This window comes from Rutidosis leptorrhynchoides, chromosome 6 (genome assembly GCF_046630445.1).
Source record: "Rutidosis leptorrhynchoides isolate AG116_Rl617_1_P2 chromosome 6, CSIRO_AGI_Rlap_v1, whole genome shotgun sequence".
NCBI classification, from domain to species: domain Eukaryota; kingdom Viridiplantae; phylum Streptophyta; class Magnoliopsida; order Asterales; family Asteraceae; genus Rutidosis; species Rutidosis leptorrhynchoides.
The window spans coordinates 402544677-402564326 of record NC_092338.1 but is presented as its reverse complement, the minus strand read 5'-3'; the positions used below and the strand labels follow the sequence as shown (position 1 = coordinate 402564326).

At 33.2% G+C, this 19650-nt stretch overlaps 1 pseudogene; it reads left to right on the top strand.

Moving 5' to 3' along the window:
- The first annotated feature begins 401 nt into the window (after window positions 1-401).
- Window positions 402-19650, top strand: part of LOC139855065 (formyltetrahydrofolate deformylase 1, mitochondrial-like) — a 46088-nt pseudogene continuing 26839 nt past the window's right edge.

Here is a 19650-nt window from a genome sequence, read left to right as displayed (position 1 = left end):
TCGGATGGATATAGTGTGCAAATCAGTGGGGTTCGGTTCAAAAAGTAACAACAGGAAGAAGACGAGTTTTGTTACGTTCCCTTTTTTTATTTAGAAGAAATCGATTCTCACCCTACCACTTGTAATCAACTTGTCGGCCATGATGATAATCTCGTCCCACATATATAATTATTTTACACTAAAGTATTGGAATCCAATAATAATTGCTACATATTTAAATTGTGACCCATCCTTAATATATATATATATATATATATATATATATATATATATATATATATATATATATATATATATATATATTTTCATCCCTTGTTGTCTGAGATAGAAGCACAAAAAATAATAATAATAGCGTGTGGTTTTGATTGGGTCAAGCTGATGCAACGAAAGGAAAAAAAAATATGGTTGCAGCAGTGAAAATAGAAAGGCGATGCATGGGTGTGGTTTTGGATCTCGAAGAAAAAGGAAGAAGAGAGAGAGAAGAGAGAAGGTGACGGTTTGGGTTGTTTTTGGGTGATCAAGTGTGGTGGTTTTTGGTTGTTGTTCATTCGATCAAAACAGAAGAAAAAGAGTAGCAGTTATGGTTATTGTGGAGTTGAGTTCACGAAGAAGAAACATAAACAAGATGAAGTAAATTAACAGGTGGCGATTTGATGGGGGTGGTGATTTATGATTTGGTGAAGATGGTGACTTACGAAAGTAAAGAAGAAACAAGAAATAGAATTTATACCGGTTGTTTTGTGATGGTTATTCAGTCTATCGCAGGTGTTCACAACAGATGTGTAGCAGCAGTTGTTGGTGTCGTTCATGGTGGCAGTTGTAGTTTGGTTCGAAGGTGGTTGATGGATGAAGTGGAAAGTGGTGAATCCATGGTAGTTATTCATGATTGTGTTCGAGTTGGGATTAATAACTTTTCCTATTTTCAATTAAAAAATTACTAAGTAATGTAATTGTAAATGATGGAGAGAAGTCGACTGGTTTTCCTACTAAGGAATGGATGATTAATTGATATGTATTGAGTGAGGGTCGACACAAAGAATCAAACAGAAGAAGGAAGAAAAACAAAAAAATAAAAGTCTGATTGTAACTGCTAACAGATTTAATGTCATTAGGGTCGTGATTTGTACTATATTGAACATAGAAGAAATCATCTACAGTTTGATAAGGATTTGAAATAGAATACGCTTTTATATGTGTAATATCTATATATACTCGTATATATATTTTTATTTGTATAAACATTTATATATAAATATATATCTGTAATTTATATATATGTAATTATATATATCCAATTTTCTATATTTGTATATATATATATATATATATATATATATATATATATATATATATATATATAACTAAAATTTATATATATATATATATATATATATATTAAATATATAAGGAAACATAATGATATTAATTATATAAACATCATTATTAATTTTAATAATAATGATGAAACTAATAACAATAATAATAATAGAAATGATAATAATAATAATATCAAAAATATTAATTTTACGTGTACATATCAAGTTTTACATATTAATATATATATATATATATATATATATATATATATATATATATATATATATTAATTATTCAAATATTCATATTATTGTTTATAATGAAATTATTGTTAATAATATTAACATAACAATTATATTCAAACTTGTAATTTAATATATTACAATTTATAACTCTTATCCTAGTTACTAATTATATAGTATATTATATAATAATTTATATTAAATATTAAATATTTATAATTTATAATACATATAATATTATTTATGTTCAGAATTCATATATATAATTATATATATTTTAATAGCAACCTATTATTCTGTATTTTATTTTTACATTATTAATCCCAATTTATTGGAGTGCATTTTATTAATTAAAAATAATATCTATGTATTCTTGTCTTTTTATTTATATCTATATATTTATTTACAAATAATTGTTCGTGAATTGTCGGGCACACTCAAAGGGTAATTGGTTGTTTGAACATAATTCCAAAACTTTTGAGACTCAATATTACAGACTTTGCTTATCTTGTCGAAATCATATAAAGATTAAGTTTAAATTTGGTCGGAAATTTCCCGTGTCGTCACATAAATCTTGTATGAAACTTGACAATTTGACTCACATGCTATATTAATCGAGTCGTAACGAGCCATAGGACTAATTGAACAACTTTGACCAATCGTGTTTACCTTTATTGATACAACCTACTTGTTTAGGTCAAGACTAGCAATTGTCTTTGCACACGTTACTTGTGAAGTACTTTATTACTCGTGCACTCAAGGTGAGATCATAGTCCCACTTTTACTCTTTTTAACTTACATTTGGGATGAGAAAACATAAACGTTTCAATTTTACAAAGTGAACACAAGTACGAAAACAAACATTCTACATACGAGTTAGAACAAAATCCTCAATTCAATTATCATTAGTTACACTTGCCGGGTGTAAGCGAGAACTTATGTTGTATGGCCATATGGGTTTGACAAACCCTCATTCGGACGGTTCGCTACCGTTACTTCGGATGAAATATATTTTCGAGAAACAATGTATGTTCTAACACTATTGTGATGGGGTTCTATGGATGGAAAGTTAAGCCTTGATAATTGGGTGCTCGTGATAACAATTTTTAGAATGGTTTACTATTATTTAAATGTTATAAATCTTGTGGTTCATTTGTACTTACTCACTTACTTACTTAAACCTATGATTTCACCAACGTTTTCGTTGACAGATTTCTATGTTTTTCTCAGGTCTTTGAATGATATGTGATACATGCTTCCGCTCACTATTTTGATACTTGCATTGGACGTCGAGTATATATGCATACATGGAGCGTCTTTTGACTTATTTTAAAACTGTGTCGCATAGGTTTCATTTGTACTTAACGTTGTAACGTAACTAGTGGTTGAACTATTCTTGTAAACTTTGAAACAATCTTTACATTTGAAATGAATGCGACATACTTTTGGTCAAACGTTATTTTAAAGACTTATGACCACGTAACGGGACCTAAGTAGACGGTGCCGTCAATGACGATTTTGTCGGGTCACTACAGATGGTATCAGAGCGTTGGTTGTAGGGATTTAGGGTTCATTGGTGTCAACCCCGAGTCATAGGGTACATTAGTGAGTCTAGACTACAACCGGCATATAGACTTGAAGTAGGAATTACTTGACTACTTGTGCATTTATACTCGAACTCTTTTATTCATAACCTAACTCTTATTCTATCTTAATCTCACATTATTTAATTTGATTGACACGTCACCTTGACTTTATGAAATAATGTCGAATGCACATATGAATTAGGGTAATATAATTGCTGGGATTATATTACGGTGACTCATATGGACGTTCCGACATTATGACATAAAGAATTTAAGGCGAGTCAAGGAAAAATTATCTCTCTATTTTTGCTCCATATCACGATTAGTATTATTGATAATACTAATCAACGATATTCTTGTATCATGAAGGAACAATGGCTCACCAAGGTCAACACAACACTCCTCCCGAAACTCTCGAACAAGCTCTTCAACGAATGATAGCCACCGCCGTGGATGCGGTCATGGCCGGTTACTCCAACAACAACAACAATGGAGCCGGTAATTCAAACGAGGGATGCTCCTACAAGAACTTCATGGAGTACAAACCTCCCACTTTCGATGGAACCGGGGGACCGGTTGCTCACACCCGATGGTTTGAACAAAAGGAAGCCGTTTTTAGCATAAGCGGTTGTCGGGACCAAGATAAGGTCAAGTTTTCCACCATCACTTTCACCGGTATTGCTCTCTCATGGTAGAACACGTATGTACAATCGGTGGGTACCGATGAAGCCCACACACTCTTTTGGACCGAACTAAGAGAAAGAATGATCACCGAATACTTCCTGCGCGAAGAGACTCGAAGGCTCGAACAGGGGCCAAGAAATTTAAAAATGGCCCGAAATGACTTCGAAGCTTATAATCAACGGTTTGCCGAACTAGCCTCAATTTGTCCAAACCTTATGACTCCCGGGCCCCAAGGAGTTGAATTTTACATGAATGGCCTCCTTAAGAGCATTCCACACGGGGTAATGTCATCAAGACCTGCCAACCTACAATAGGCTTTAACGATGGCCCGCCAATTTATAGAAAAGGTGGATAAATTTGAAGCGCCAGCACCAACGGCCGAGGATCAATCGGGTGGCAACAAAAGAAAATGGGAAGCCTCTCGATCAAGCAACTACAACAACAACTTCGCCATGAAGCCTTTCACACCCGGCGGTAAGAAAGGGTATGCCGAAAACCTACCTTTTTGTAACAAGTGCCACAAACATCATTATGGTGAATGCAGTAAGCCATTTTGCATCAAGTGTCAAAGAAGTGGCCATGTGGCCCATGCTTGTAGAAGTGCCGCCCCCGTCGCTAAAAAGGTGCCCAGTGCATGCAGAAGGGGTGCTTGTTTCGAATGTGGCCAACTGGGTCATTTTAAGAATGCATGTCCAAAGGAGAAAGCAAACCCCAATGTACACGAATGAGCTTTCAACCTTAACACCTAGGATGCCCGAGATGACAATGAACTAGTCACGGGTATGTTTCTTCCCAACAACTCTTATATTTCTTATTTATTCGATTCGGATGCCGATGAATGTTTTGTATCCAAGGCTTTGACTCCTACTCCTTGCACTCCTCCATTTTCCTCAAAGACTACTTATACCATTCAAGTGACCAACGGAAAACTATTGCGTGCTGACAAATTTTTATCAAAGGGTGTACGTTAAACTTATTGGGTGGATAATTTGAATTTTGACTTGATACCTATAGAACTAGGGAGCTCAAAACCTATTCGCTAAGAAGAAATGTTTTCCTACAATTATGTATAGATTATTGTGAACTAAGTAATTTCCGATTGAGAACCGATATCCTTTTCCCCGTATCAATGACCTCCTAATCAATTACAAGGATTCCGTGTGTATTCCAAATCGACCTCCATTCCGGTTATCATCAATTGAGGGTTAAGGGAGAAGATGTCTCCAAAACCGTTCTCCGAACTCGTTACGATAGTTATGAATTTCTTTTAGTGTCGTTCAGTTTAACTAAGGCTTCGTCCGTATTCATGGGCCTTATGAATCGCGTATGTAAACTTATCTAGATAAATCTGTCATCATATCCATAGGTGATGCCCTAACCTATTCAATTCCAGCGAAGAAGAAAACGAACAACGTCTCCGTCCTACGCTCGAACTCTTGAGAAAAGAGCAACTCTATGCCGAATTCTCCAAGTGAGAATTTGTGACGACCCGAAAATTTCCGACCAAATTTAAACTCAATCTTTATATAGTTCCGACACGATAAGCAAAGTCTGTTAGGTTGAGTCTCAAAAATTTTTAACTGATTCATATAGTCAATTAATCTTCGACTACTCTCGACGATTCACGAACAATTAATTGTAAATAGATATATGTGTATGTATATATAAATGATAATTGAAAATATAATTTGAAATAGTATATGTTATTGCTATTAAAATTTAATTATGTAAAATAAAATAAAAATAGGATATTATAATAATTATTATTAAATAAAGTATATTAAAAATAAATATTAAATGATTGTAATACTCATTTCGTGTCCCGATTGATATTAAGTAAGTTAAATTCAAACTTATATGATTTTAAAATAAACGGTGATTCAAAAATGAGATCTATAAATTTTAGGCTTACTAAAAATGTATTTAGGACTCAGTTATTAAATTTTAACACTTTTTATATTTTATCCAGAAATGAGAGGGACAGTTGATGTAATTTTTATTTGACAAATTAGGGATCGAATTTTATACCATAATGACCAAAATAAATAAATATAGCTAATATAAAAATTTGGGATCTTTCTGAGTACTTTTATCAACCACTGATTTAACAACGGAGTACAAAATAATAATCCGTGAAAACTGTCGGCAAGTAATTTAAAATTGAGACTGCTAAATATTTGTTTATTATTATTTCATTTGGCACATTTCTTGTTTTACTAATCCACTAACTGCATATTACTATTATAAATTGATATTATTAACTAGTACGGAGTATTATTATATTGATATTATATTGATTCTATGCGATATATAGATAGTTACATATGAAAGTTATAATCACACACACCCACTACACCCACTTGATAGATTTTAACCGATTCATTTCTCCATTTCTATGTTACCACTTTAACACCAAAATATAGGCATTACATGTATGATCAAACCCACTTATTTTAGTTTATAGATTGTTTTTCATATTCTTAACTCAACCATCACTTTAACCCTTATCTGCTTATTATTTAATCAAGACCCATGACCACCATCTTCTTGTTCGCTTTCTATGATCATCGATCATCAACCATTACAAAACCATTTTTTTTTGTGATACTCGATCACCATTACCGCACCATCCACAAACACTATCATCACACCTTTCTTCTCCATGAGACACTAAACAAACACCACCATACACCATAACCATCACCCTCAAGATAAACCACCACCTTGTAAACGCCACTTACACCATCACCTTGTGACTTCTAGATTCTGTTACTTTTTAAGATCGTGAAACAAACCACCACCGAGAGTCACATCACCACATCTCATCACCGCAACCCGTCATCATCCTCGGTTCACCTTCACACCATCACCACCATGAGTACAACCACCGAACAATCACCACCACTGTTTATAATCACCACCTCCTTCATCATCGACTTCCACGACCACCAAACCAGCCACCTTTTTACCATTTTAACCACCACATTAAATCACAGACCACCATCGCTGCTACCATTTCTCTGTGCCTATTTTATCACGCAAAACACCGCCATCATTACTGTTATAAATTTCTGTAACCAAGATCGCGTTAAAAAAAAGGGCTGCGACATATTTTTTTCTGTTTTACCAATGTTGTTGCGGTCCTACTTCTGCTCCTGTACAACGAGGATGTTAACGGACAGCTATAAAATGAGGATATGTAATGATGAAATGTCGATGAAGATGATGAATAGTGTTTATGATGAACGAAGATGAAGATATTACGACAATGGTCATTAGGAATGTTAAACGTTAATGATGATGGTATCATGAATCACGATGATGATAAGTCTGTGAAATTAGTTAACAAGATGATGATGACATATGAAATGAAAATTCCATGAATAGTTTTGGGTTTGTTTTGAAGGAGAAGAATGAAACAGAATAAGTGGTTAAATAAATTTAAACTAGTATATAAATAAGAAAAGTAGCAGTCAGAGGAATGGTTAGGTATGTAGTGTGTTAAACGAGGGGTCTTGAGTTCGATTCCCACCTGGTGCAGTCATTTTTTTCCAGCAAGAATAAGTTATTCAAGTCAGGCCCATGGGGCTTGAGTAATTATTTCTTGGGCCGAGATTCATATATTTTCAATCGGGCCGAAACCCATCCCACACTTGTCTCAAAATTTAGATAATGATATTAGATGATAGTTGATAAGGGTTAAAGGGGTTTATGTCACAAATTAAAACGGAAAGACAAATCAGATCAGATGGTTGGATGTATTGTGTTTAACAAAGAGGTCTAGGGTTCGAGTCCTGTCTAGGGCATATCTTTTTTTGGAGAAAACTGCAAAGTAGTCTTCTTTTGTTACATATATATATATATATATATATATATATATATATATATATATATATATATATATATATATATATATATATATATTAGTATTATTATTATTATTATTATTATTATCATTATTACTAAAATAAGTATTAGTATTATCATTTTTATTATTTTATTAATACTATCATTATCATTATTATTACTACAAATAAAATGACTAAGGTTATGATCAAAATTATTATTATCAATATCATTATTAAATCTAATTATTAGTATTATTATCATTATTTTAGTATTATCATAATTTTTTTTTTTGACAAACAAAAGATAATTATATAAAAATATAATTATTACATATGTCATAAGTATACCTAATTCACTATTTTAATATAAAAATAACATATATAATATATATTGTGTTAGAAATAATAAATACATTAATATTTTTAACAAGTAATATATTTTTTAATTAATATGTATAAACTGGATTAAAATACCATTATATGCTCATTATGTGTTTTAATATATACATTACTGAAATAGGTTCGTGAATCCGAGGCCAAACCTGCACTTGTTCAGTGTCGTCATAGGCATAATTGCTACGAAATACAGTATAGTGAGTTTCATTTGCTCCCTTTTTAAATGTTTTTGCAATATATATTTTTGGGACTGAGAATACATGCACTGCTTTTATAAATATTTTACGAAATAGACACAAGCAATCGAAACTACATTCTATGGTTGGATTATCGAATCGAATATGCCCCATTTTAGCTTGGTAGCCTAAGAATTGGTGTTTATTATAATTGCCACCAATTGACGCGAATCCTAAAGATAGATCTATGGACCTCGACAAGTCCCATTCGGGTTACGAATGCTTTAGTACTTCGATTATCATATCCGATGAGAGTCCCGAAATGATGGGGATATTCTATATGCATCCTGTTAGTTTGGTTATCAAGCGTTCACCATATGAATGAATTTTAATTCGCGGGTTACGCGTGTTATTATGTACTCGGGTTACGTGTACAATTAAATATCTATAATCTTGTGGTCTATTAAAATGATGAAAATGAATGTTTACGATAAACTAATGAACTCACCAACCTTTTGGTTGACACTTTAAAGCATGTTTATTCTCAGGTATGAAAGAAATCTTCCGCTGTACATTTACTCATTTTAAAGACATTACTTGGAGTCGATCATCGCAATGGGACCAAATGTTGATGACTTCATCCAGATGGATTAGGACGGGGTATTGACATGTGGTATCAGAGCGGTGGTCTTAGCGAACCAGGTCTTGCATTAGTGTATCTAACTGATAGTTGTTTAGATACATTAGTGAGTCTGGACTTCGACCGTGTCTGCATGTCAAAAGTTTTGCTTATCATTTTTGTCGGAAATTACATGCATATCATTTTTAGTCTAGACACATCTATTTGCATTGATTGCATGAATAGTGTATAGACAAAATTCATATCTTAGCGTATCTGCTCATTCATATCTTAGCAAAGCTGTTACTGTAAACTTTGCCTGACATATTCCGTAAATTCCTCCGTAATCTACGAAATCTTTTGTTCTATATATATATATATATATATATATATATATATATATATATATATATATATATATATATATGTATATATATATATATATATGTATGTATGTATATATATATATATATATTCTATATAATTAGATTACCACCCGATAGCCGGAAATCATTTCATATCGAAAATTCTTTATTCAATCGTACGAAATGGAACTCACCACTAGTTCAAGTTCCTCGGATTCCGACAGCTATTTCGATATGGAAACACACTCGAGCTCCGAAAGCAATGTGACCGGAATGGATCAACCAAACAGTCATCACCAATTCTGGATGAATTGGTGATGGGTTTGTAGTCGACTTAATCAATAGAGACGCGAAGAAGGCGATCCCTTCCACCCACCGAATTCACCTCTTGACGATGAACCTGAAGTGCTTATCGGCGAACCTATTCAAGACACCATTTTCTCTCTCATATCCAGAGTATCTCGTCATGATTATATTCTATCCTCTATTCTAAACTTTATTCATCCACTTGTTCCTACCGACAATCATCCCGGAGTAATAGCAGAAGTCAACGAGCTTCGCACCCGAGTTGTAGCCTTGGAAAATATGGTGCAAAATGTATCAGCTTCAGCAACATCACCAGCACCAATAGTACCACCAACATCAATACCAGTACCACCAACAACCCAAGCTTCAACATCACATACCTCAACATCTCATTCTGTACCTCGAGTATAATCATTGTTCTACATGACGTTCTACATCTTCATTCTTTATGATGATTATGTAATCTATAATGTTTTAGAGATTATATATTCTTATTCTAACGGTAAAGCAAATGAGATTAATATCATATTGACTCATTAAATCCATGATTACATCTGAAGAAAATATATATGTATATATATTTTCATAAAGATTGTAATTAAAAGTTCTTTTGTACAAACCGTTAATGGTGAAAATATTTTAACGGGTAGGTAATACCCGAGGAATATTTAGATTTCACATTAATAAGTTACACTGTACATTCTTCGAATCCGATTCAACAGTCATTTACTATCATACTTACATCCACAGATATATGTATCCGTTCATCGCAGAATAACCATTTTCATTCAATTTCATATTTGGATTTTGACCTATCAGAATCCAACAAGTGGCATAATGAAGAAAACATTTGACAAAATAAAAATTTGTTAGAAACAAACAAATTAACTATGAGAAATTTTGTTAAGAAACCACGCTAACAAAATCCTAGCTAACTGTTCCTAGCTAACTGCTAATTCCTTATTACATTTTAATTATCGTAATTTATTTTATTGCAATTTAATTCTCTCAATTTTATTTATTGTCATTTAATTTCTGTTATTTATTTTACGCACTTTATTTATCGTCATTTAAATACTGTTAATTACGCATTTGAAATATCGGGACACATATACAAGGTTTTGACATATCATATCGACGCATCTATATATATTATTTGGAATAACCATAGACACTCTATATGCAGTAATGATCGAGTTAGCTATACAGGGTTGAGGTTGATTCTAAATAATATATATACTTTGAGTTGTGATCGAGTCTGAGACATTTATATAATGGGTCACGACACGTATTAATTAATTCGAATATTATATATTAAACTATATATGAATTATTGAACTACTAATTGTGGACTACTAACTGTGGACTAATAATATTGGACAATTAAAATGAATTAAAATATTGATTATAACATATGAAACTAAACATTTCTTCAAGTTTTTCACTCGATTTCATCTTAAACCTCATTTGTATCTTGATGATTACAATCTGCGTTCAAACCTTTCATGATTCTTGAAAATACCTCAATCGAGAGGATTGACCAACCGCACTTCATCTAAGGAAGGAAAGATTTAAGCATATAGCTATGCACCTGAAAAACTCTCGGAAACTGAGTAAACGTTTAACACATATCTGTGCTAGCTCTTTTGGCGTTGTTATTATCGAAAATAACTTTACAATCTCTCTCCAAATTTGCCAATTTTGTCACAGCTCCAGCAAGTCAATTCCGACTTTTCATTCGAATTAGCCTTTTATAACCTAGATATATAAGTTTGCCTTTCGTTATCGTTACCAGAGAACCGTTTATATTCCACCACATTAGCAGTAAATTATCAACAACTTTATTACACATTGGCTTAAGTCTCTCTGAAGAACCATTATATTTGTTCATTAAAACTCTATCATATACTTATCCGCACCTTATAACAAGAGTTGCCATATCAATTACCGAAAATTAGCAATCAGTATTTCGAATCTCGCAGCGTTTCTACATCAACAGTTATATGTATACATATAACATTTATCTCTTAGAATTATGATCTTCCATTTTAAAATTCTGAAAAGCACCCAGTCTACGAATAAATTCTCAAAATTTTGAAAAAGCTGAAAGAAGCAGCAAAAATTGTAAACGACCTTAACAGTCAAAAGTTTGATGATAAAGAATGATACGTTGGAAAAGCTCACAAGAAAAATTTGGTACTGAAAAACGAATTGAGCAAACTATGAAGGAGGCTATGAACAAATCACAAGGACTAAATATGCCTTCAAAGAATCTTAATAATTCTATTTCTGATGAAATCTTTAGCGAATACCTTACTTCTTAATTGCTTTAAATCATTGTGAATGAATTTCTTCATCACACAATGATTCTAAAATTCAAAGATATTAACGTATCTTTCATTATAAATATCCTCGATATTTCTAAAGATATTTTCATAACTATTCTTATCTGAAATCATTTATCTCCTCGCGTTATCAGTATTACATCAGAATGAAAACTGTTTTAGTTCTAAATTCTGAAATATTTGAACTTAAAACATGAATGATATTGAAGTAGTGTTAGAAATTGATGCATGACTTAGTATAATATAATGACACTTGATCAACGTGATTATATTACAGTAAGTCATGCTGAGTTTCTAATGGAACTTGATGATTCACAGACCATAACGTCATCAGGTGCCATGTTATACGACTCTTACATTCTATCTAATATATAAACATATCAAGAACATAATTTCTTGATAGTTCTATCTTTTCTCGTGAATTCTGGTAATTTAACCAATCAAGATCGTGCTATTACCATATCTCTCTTAGAACATTAGCCATGTTCACTCGAAACACCATACCTACGAATTCTAGACCATTACTTGTTGTACTTAGAGTCGAGAAGAGAATAAAAAGGCAAAGAGCTCCGGAATATAAGGGAAAATATAAAGCCCTATAACAACACATAAATTACAAACCGTGTATATCAATGTTTATCGCAACATAAAGACACGGGAGAATTAAAAACACTATAACCCCCAAGGGCGAAGTAGAAGTAAACAGATTCCTCTGGTGGAAGTTGGAAAAGGAGAACGATTGTTGCGATAGTAAGGATAAGGACAAGGATCAGAACTGGATTAAGCATTTTCACAATCTTTTGAATTTGGAAATTGAGTATAGGAATGGTAAAAATAATGGAACGGAAGAAGTTAATTTATAGTGAAATATCTGATAAAGAAATTAAGGCAGATCTCCGCATTTAATTAGAGATATCCTAAATTCCTGATTTACCGAAGAATCAAATCTTATATAGATTCGAAGATTATCTTTAAATCCCATGAATTCCGGAAATCAACCCTGTCTACGTCAACAGATATGACAAAACTTTACTTTACTCATTTCACTCTTTTACGATAACTTCACTCATACTCTTCGAGTAATCCAATTGTTTTATCCATATTACTCAATAGTAATAAAACTCTATTTATCAGCTCCTATGAGTCATGAAAACATACTTATTATCAGCCATGACCCTTCCACTAAAATTTCGGGACGAAATTTCTTTAATGGGTAGGTACTGTGACGACCCGGAAATTTTCGACCAAATTTAAACTCAATCTTTATATAGTTCCGACACGATAAGCAAAGTCTGTTAGGTCGAGTCTCAAAAATTTTGAACTGTTTCATATAGTCAATTGACCTTCGACTGCTCTCGACGATTCACGAACAATTAATTGTAAATAGATATATGTGTATGTATATATAAATGATAATAGAAAATATAATTTGAAATAGTATATATTATTGCTATTAAAATTTAATTATGTAAAATAAAATAAAAATAGGATATTATAATAATAATTATTAAATAAAGTATATTAAAAATAAATATTAAATGATTGTAATACTCATTTGGTGTCCCGATTGATATTAAGTAAGTTAAATTCAAACTTATATGATTTTAAAATAAACGGTGATTCAAAAATAAGATCTATAAATTTTAGGCTTACTAAAAATGTATTTAGGACTTAGTTATTAAATTTTAACACTTTTTTATATTTTATCCAGAAATGAGAGGGACAGTTGATGTAATTTTTATTTAACAAATTAAGGATCGAATTTTATACCATAATGACCAAAATAAATAAATATAGCTAATATAAAAATTTGGGATCTTTCTGAGTACTTTTATCCGCCACTGATTTAACAACGGAGTACAAAATAATAATCTGTGAAAACTGTCGGCAAGTAATTTAAAATTGAGACTGCTAAATATTTGTTTATTATTATTTCATTTGGCACATTTCTTGTTTCACTAATCCACTAACTGCATATTACTATTATAAATTGATATTTTTAACTAGTACGGAGTATTATTATTATATTGATATTATATTGATACTATGTGATATATAGATAGTTACATATGAGAGTTATAATCACACACACCCACTACACCCACTTGATAGATTTTAACCGATTCATTTCTCCATTTCTATGTTACCACTTTAACACCAAAATATAGGCATTACATGTATGATCAAACCCACTTATTTTAGTTTATAGATTGTTTTTTATATTCTTAACTCAACCATCACTTTAACCCTTATCTGCTTATTATTTAATCAAGACCCATGACCACCATCTTCTTGTTCGCTTTCTATGATCATCGATCATCAACCATTACAAAACCATTTTTTTTTGTGATACTCGATCACCATTACCGCACCATCCACGAACACCATCATCACACCTTTCTTCTCCATGATACAAGCAACAAACACCACCATAAACCATAACCATCACCCTCAAGACAAACCACCACCTTGTAAATGCCACTTACACCATCACCTTGTGACTTCTAGATTCTGTTACTTTTTAAGTGTTGGAAATATGTTCTCGGGTTGGCTACGGTTCAACCGTGGTTTGACCGTGGCACATATTGTGACGATCGCTCCAAATCCATATGGACGAACATGTCATTCATCGATTTCATTGCGAGGTATTTGACCTCTATATGATACGTTTTGTAAACATTGCATTCTTTTGATAAGGCACACCATAAATGAATATTTAAATCAAAGTTTTTCGACATCTGATGATTTCTACATATAGACAATCACCGTAAATAATAGTTTACAATAGTACTTCCGTTGACAATGCAGTCAAAATAAGATACATGGTGATGATTTGGTGAATGCAACGTTTCCTTGAAAAATATGCCATGTACGACTCCATGGACATAGCTTGTCTAACATATAAGCAAACAGCGAAAGACTTCTAGGAAACCTGAGAATAAACATGCTAACAAGTGTCAACACAAAGGTTGGTGAGTTCATAGTTTTAGTGTTTCGCATAATCTGTATATAAAAGTGGATCACGAGATTTCAGTTGTTCCATCCAGAAACGTTTATCAAAATATTCTACGAAATTGAGCACCCTGGTAACTAAACTTAACGTATATATAATAAGTACCCCTGTTTTAACATACATGCAACCAACATGTACAATACACGCAATCCAACGTGTACTAAACTCAAATAGCATACGTCTGTTTTATAGTTTAGGCTAGGGTTTCTATACCTGGAACAGACGGGGATGTCAAGCCCTATGGATCCATATACAACTACTCGCGCCCACCAGTTTTTATAACTGACAGTTACTAGTTACCAAAGCTAAGGGATTTTCGGTTCAAACTCGTTGTAGAATTAACTATGTACTTGTGTCCATTGCGTTTAAAATAAAGTGCATGTATTCTCAGCCCAAAAATATAGATTGCAAAAGCAATTAAAAAGGGAGCAAATGAAACTCACCTTAGCAGCATATAAAGTCATTCACCAAAATGTGACCGAAACTCGGATTACCAAATAACCATAGATCTCAACCTAGAGAACATATGTTGGTCAATAAATGTCTATCAAACTAGGTCTGGTCATAGTGTATCACAATCCTAATGCTCGAGATCGACATACAAAAGTTATCCAAAGTAGTTTCAAAAAGTCAATTTTGACAATGGTTCAACAAAACGAGACATACCTTATATAAGGAGTCAGTTACTTGGTTGGTAATATTCAAAAATCCATTTTATCAGTCTCGTAAACAAGTTGTTTAAATCTTAATTGCAGATTCAAAAGCAATTTCAATTAACGTCAATCATAATTCAGTTGATCATATCTCTTAATCCGTTCATCGAAACTATTCGATATCTAAATGAAAAGTCATTGATTTTTCGCCAGCTTTCCAAAAACATGCATATCATATACCTTTTACCAGTAACATATGTATTTAATTCGTGATTCAACATAAACTGTTTAACGACGAAATTTAGCATACAAGCATGTATAAATATATATACTCGAGCACTAGACATGGATACACAATTAATATATAAAAGATAAAATATGAGTGCTTACGTATCAATATTGAGATTCAATGATGTGCGAAAAGTGGTATATGAATTGTTGTATGGAAAATACCGGTTTTAAAGATTACACACACTAACGGGCAGTGTACCCGATCGTGTAGTAGTATAGATAATGGTAAAATCCGTGTATCATTCCAAGGACAGTTATATGTGCAAATTAAGATTGTATAAACTAAATTGTGATTAGGCTAAAATAAATGAAATCAAACAAGTACAAGATATTGGGTTGCCCTTTAACGATGGGCAAATCAATAAAGGAATAAGTTTAAAGACAATATTTTTGGTATTTTAGGTTTATGAAGATGAAAGATAGTTTTTATATCAAATTAAACAAATATGCTCGTCTAGACTTTTTACCCTCGATTGTTGATTGTTGTTTTAGGATTAAGACCGGATTGATTGACTATGCACGAGAACTAATTAATCGGTTTACCAAGAGTAGTCTTGCGCAAACACTCAAACGGGATTACACGACGCAAGTGATGTTCTTGTTATCTAAGACCTCCTATTTGTAATCAATTAATTCAACTAGTCTAAAGACTTGAATGATGATCATGCCAATGATGTGTTGATCATGATCCACTCCTATGTCAACTAATGGTTTAGCTTACTTCATTCCCTTGGTCCAGTTAAATGCTCAATTCACCCAACCCAAGTAATCAATTAAGTGTAGTAATAGGATCCCTATAAACGTCACTAGATAAGGCAAATTTCTAACACCTATTAGCTATATGGAATTGAGTAGTGAAAATATGTATAACAGATTCTAGGGAATTGATCGTTTACCTAGACAACTACACATATCAAATAAGCTATCCGAAAGTATCTACAAGAGTCGTTCTTACATTTCTATATAGATTAATCGTTTGGACGCAACTTACCCCTTTTGGTAAAAGACGGGCAAACACTTGTCACTAGGTGCAAATCAATATACTAAATCAACAAGATGGTGTTTCTTAGTTGAACAAGTATACTAACTAATTGAATCGAAAAGATTAAACTTAACAAGAATGGTTCTTGTATTCAAACATCAAACTATCATACATAAGAACAATCAATCAACCAAAGTAACAATCAACATCTCGGTTATTAATCTAGACAAGCATAAAAAGAACTAGCTAACAATCATATTTAAAGACAATAACAAACTGGAAATAAAGATAGAATTCATTGTGATAACAAGAATCGACCTTTGATATGAATCTTGGATGATGATCCTGATGATTCTTGAATCCGGATTGAAATGATGGATTAGGTGATCCTGGATTACTCCAAGGATCACCTTGAATCATAACCTCTGCCTCTAAAAATGACTGTGTAATGGTGTCTGAAGAATGAAGCTGGAAAGGGGCTTAAAAAGGAAGAATATAGCTGGAAAAGCCAGCGTGCGCGGCGCGCACAAAAGTAGGTGCGCGGGGCACACTAGCCACCTACCACCTTTTACTTTACAGCTCGATTACACTTCTCAGATCTACTTTACATACGAAAAAGGGGATCATGCGCGGTGGATGTGCGCGGTGCGCACTGTAGTGCGCGGAGTGCACACTTTAATTTTGCGCGGTGCGCATTTATGTTTTGTTTAAGCAACTTTCTGATCAAATTTGGTCGTGCGCGGTGGCGTGCGCGGTGCGTGCGCGGAGTGCACACCCAGGGTGCACGTTTTTGTTTCTTCGTTTCTTGTTCTGGTTTTGATCTTTGAGTTGTTTCATTCATTATCTTCAACATTTCTTCAAGTATACAATGATTCTATGCTTAATTACAATACAATGAAATATACAAGGAAATAATACAAATAAAAATGTAAAACAATGAAAATGACTTGATATTGCGACTAATGATATGTCTATTTTGAGCAATATCAAAATCCCCCACACTTATCTCTTGCTTGTCCTCAAGCAAGTCTTGTTTTAAACACTCGAATACAAAACAAAAATATGAAACACACACATTTATTGGAGCACACATTTATTGGAATCACACTCACACAATATAGTACACAAGTTTACACTAATCACACGAAGTAGACGAAACACACACATTTTTTTTTGGAACACCAAACTCGCGCTATATGAAACACACACACACACACACACACATTTGGAATGATCAGGAGAAAAGAACTTTGTTGTAAGCTCCGAAAAATTTTGGATCTTTAGGGAAAATTGGATCTTGTGAAAACGTTTTCTGATTTTTTAAAATGTCATGCTAGTTTTTACACTAGACACGTTTTCCGGGTTTTAACCTCAAATTCCGGTTGAGGGTAACTGAAAACCTAAGTCTCAGTCGGCGATTAGCAAGCTATCCGCCCTCATGATTGTAGTATCATGGAACTCTTAACCGGGCGCCCCCTGACGCGGTATAAATATCGGTCTTTCATGACAATTTGTACATTTAAATCAAGGGTTAAAACTGCGAAGACTAAGCTATCGCGCGGGACAGATCCTGCTCCAGCTTATACACCGTAATCGGTCTTGCACTGGATAGCGACTTGGATTTACCCTACCAAGTTTATTTTTGGGTTTGAAAGTTCAAGACTTTCCCTTCCCACTGTACCTTTATATCGTGATATGATATTGGTATGAAATGATATAGTTTAGGAAGTTTGTTATATCAAGTAAGGCAAAAATTTGGAAGACTTTACTTCCTTCATGGATGAACTATATGCATCCTTTAAGTTTAGTGACATTTTCTTCGCTTTATTTTCAAGCTAAAAGTACCTTAAAACACTTGACTTGCAAAATTTGCTGATAGTAATTCGAAAAGATTGGTAAAATCCCCCACACTTGGCTTTTCGTTAAGTCTTTTCTTTCAAAAATTTTAAAATTTCCCATTAAAATGCGAAAATAAGCCAAGTTGCATACCGTTTGAATACCCGCGAGAATTTATACCATCCCCCCACACTTAAGATTATGTAATGCCCTCATTACTTAGTAAAATTTAAATTCGAGAGGACAATAGTGAGAAAAAGGAGTTCGAAAAACCTAGGTTCAAAAACCGGAGATCGTGGAGTATAGGTGAGCGATGGTGCATCCTTCATTCTTTGATCTTCATCACACAAATTCTAATTTGATAGGTACCTTGCTGAATTTTAATGCTAGTGTCACTAAAACCTTGAAAAACCTCGTGCAATTTTCATGCACTCGACTCGACCCCAGAATTTAATGCCTAGTGGGGTTAAACTCCCCCACACTTTATCGGATGAGACGTGAAGTCGGTGGAAAAAGTTCCACGAATCAAAATAGTGAGCTAATCATTTACACCTCGGGTGGTGTATATTATATGTGATAAATCCTTTTTCAGTTTCCCGAAAAAGGATGACCTAACCCGAGGGTTAACATACGACTCCTCTCCATGTGCGACTTTCTGTAAAACTTTTATTCTTATTGGTGGATCTTGGTCAAATGGGTCTTTAAAGATTTTCTTCCCCAAATTGACATCCTCTGGAATAAGCATGGACCCGCTGTGAATCTCAACTATTGAGCGGGGCTCAATTTCCAGCTTCAATTCCTTTAATTCTTCAGTTGTAGGTTCATAACCATTAGCCACGAGAACGAGTAGCAAACCGTATTCCTCCTTTAACACAATCTCATCTATATAACTAGAAGAGTAAGAATGTAACTCGGGGAAATCCTGCAAAAGCTCAGAAAGTGGATCTAAACGAGTACATTTTTCAACAACCAGTTCGTCTTGCAAAATAGA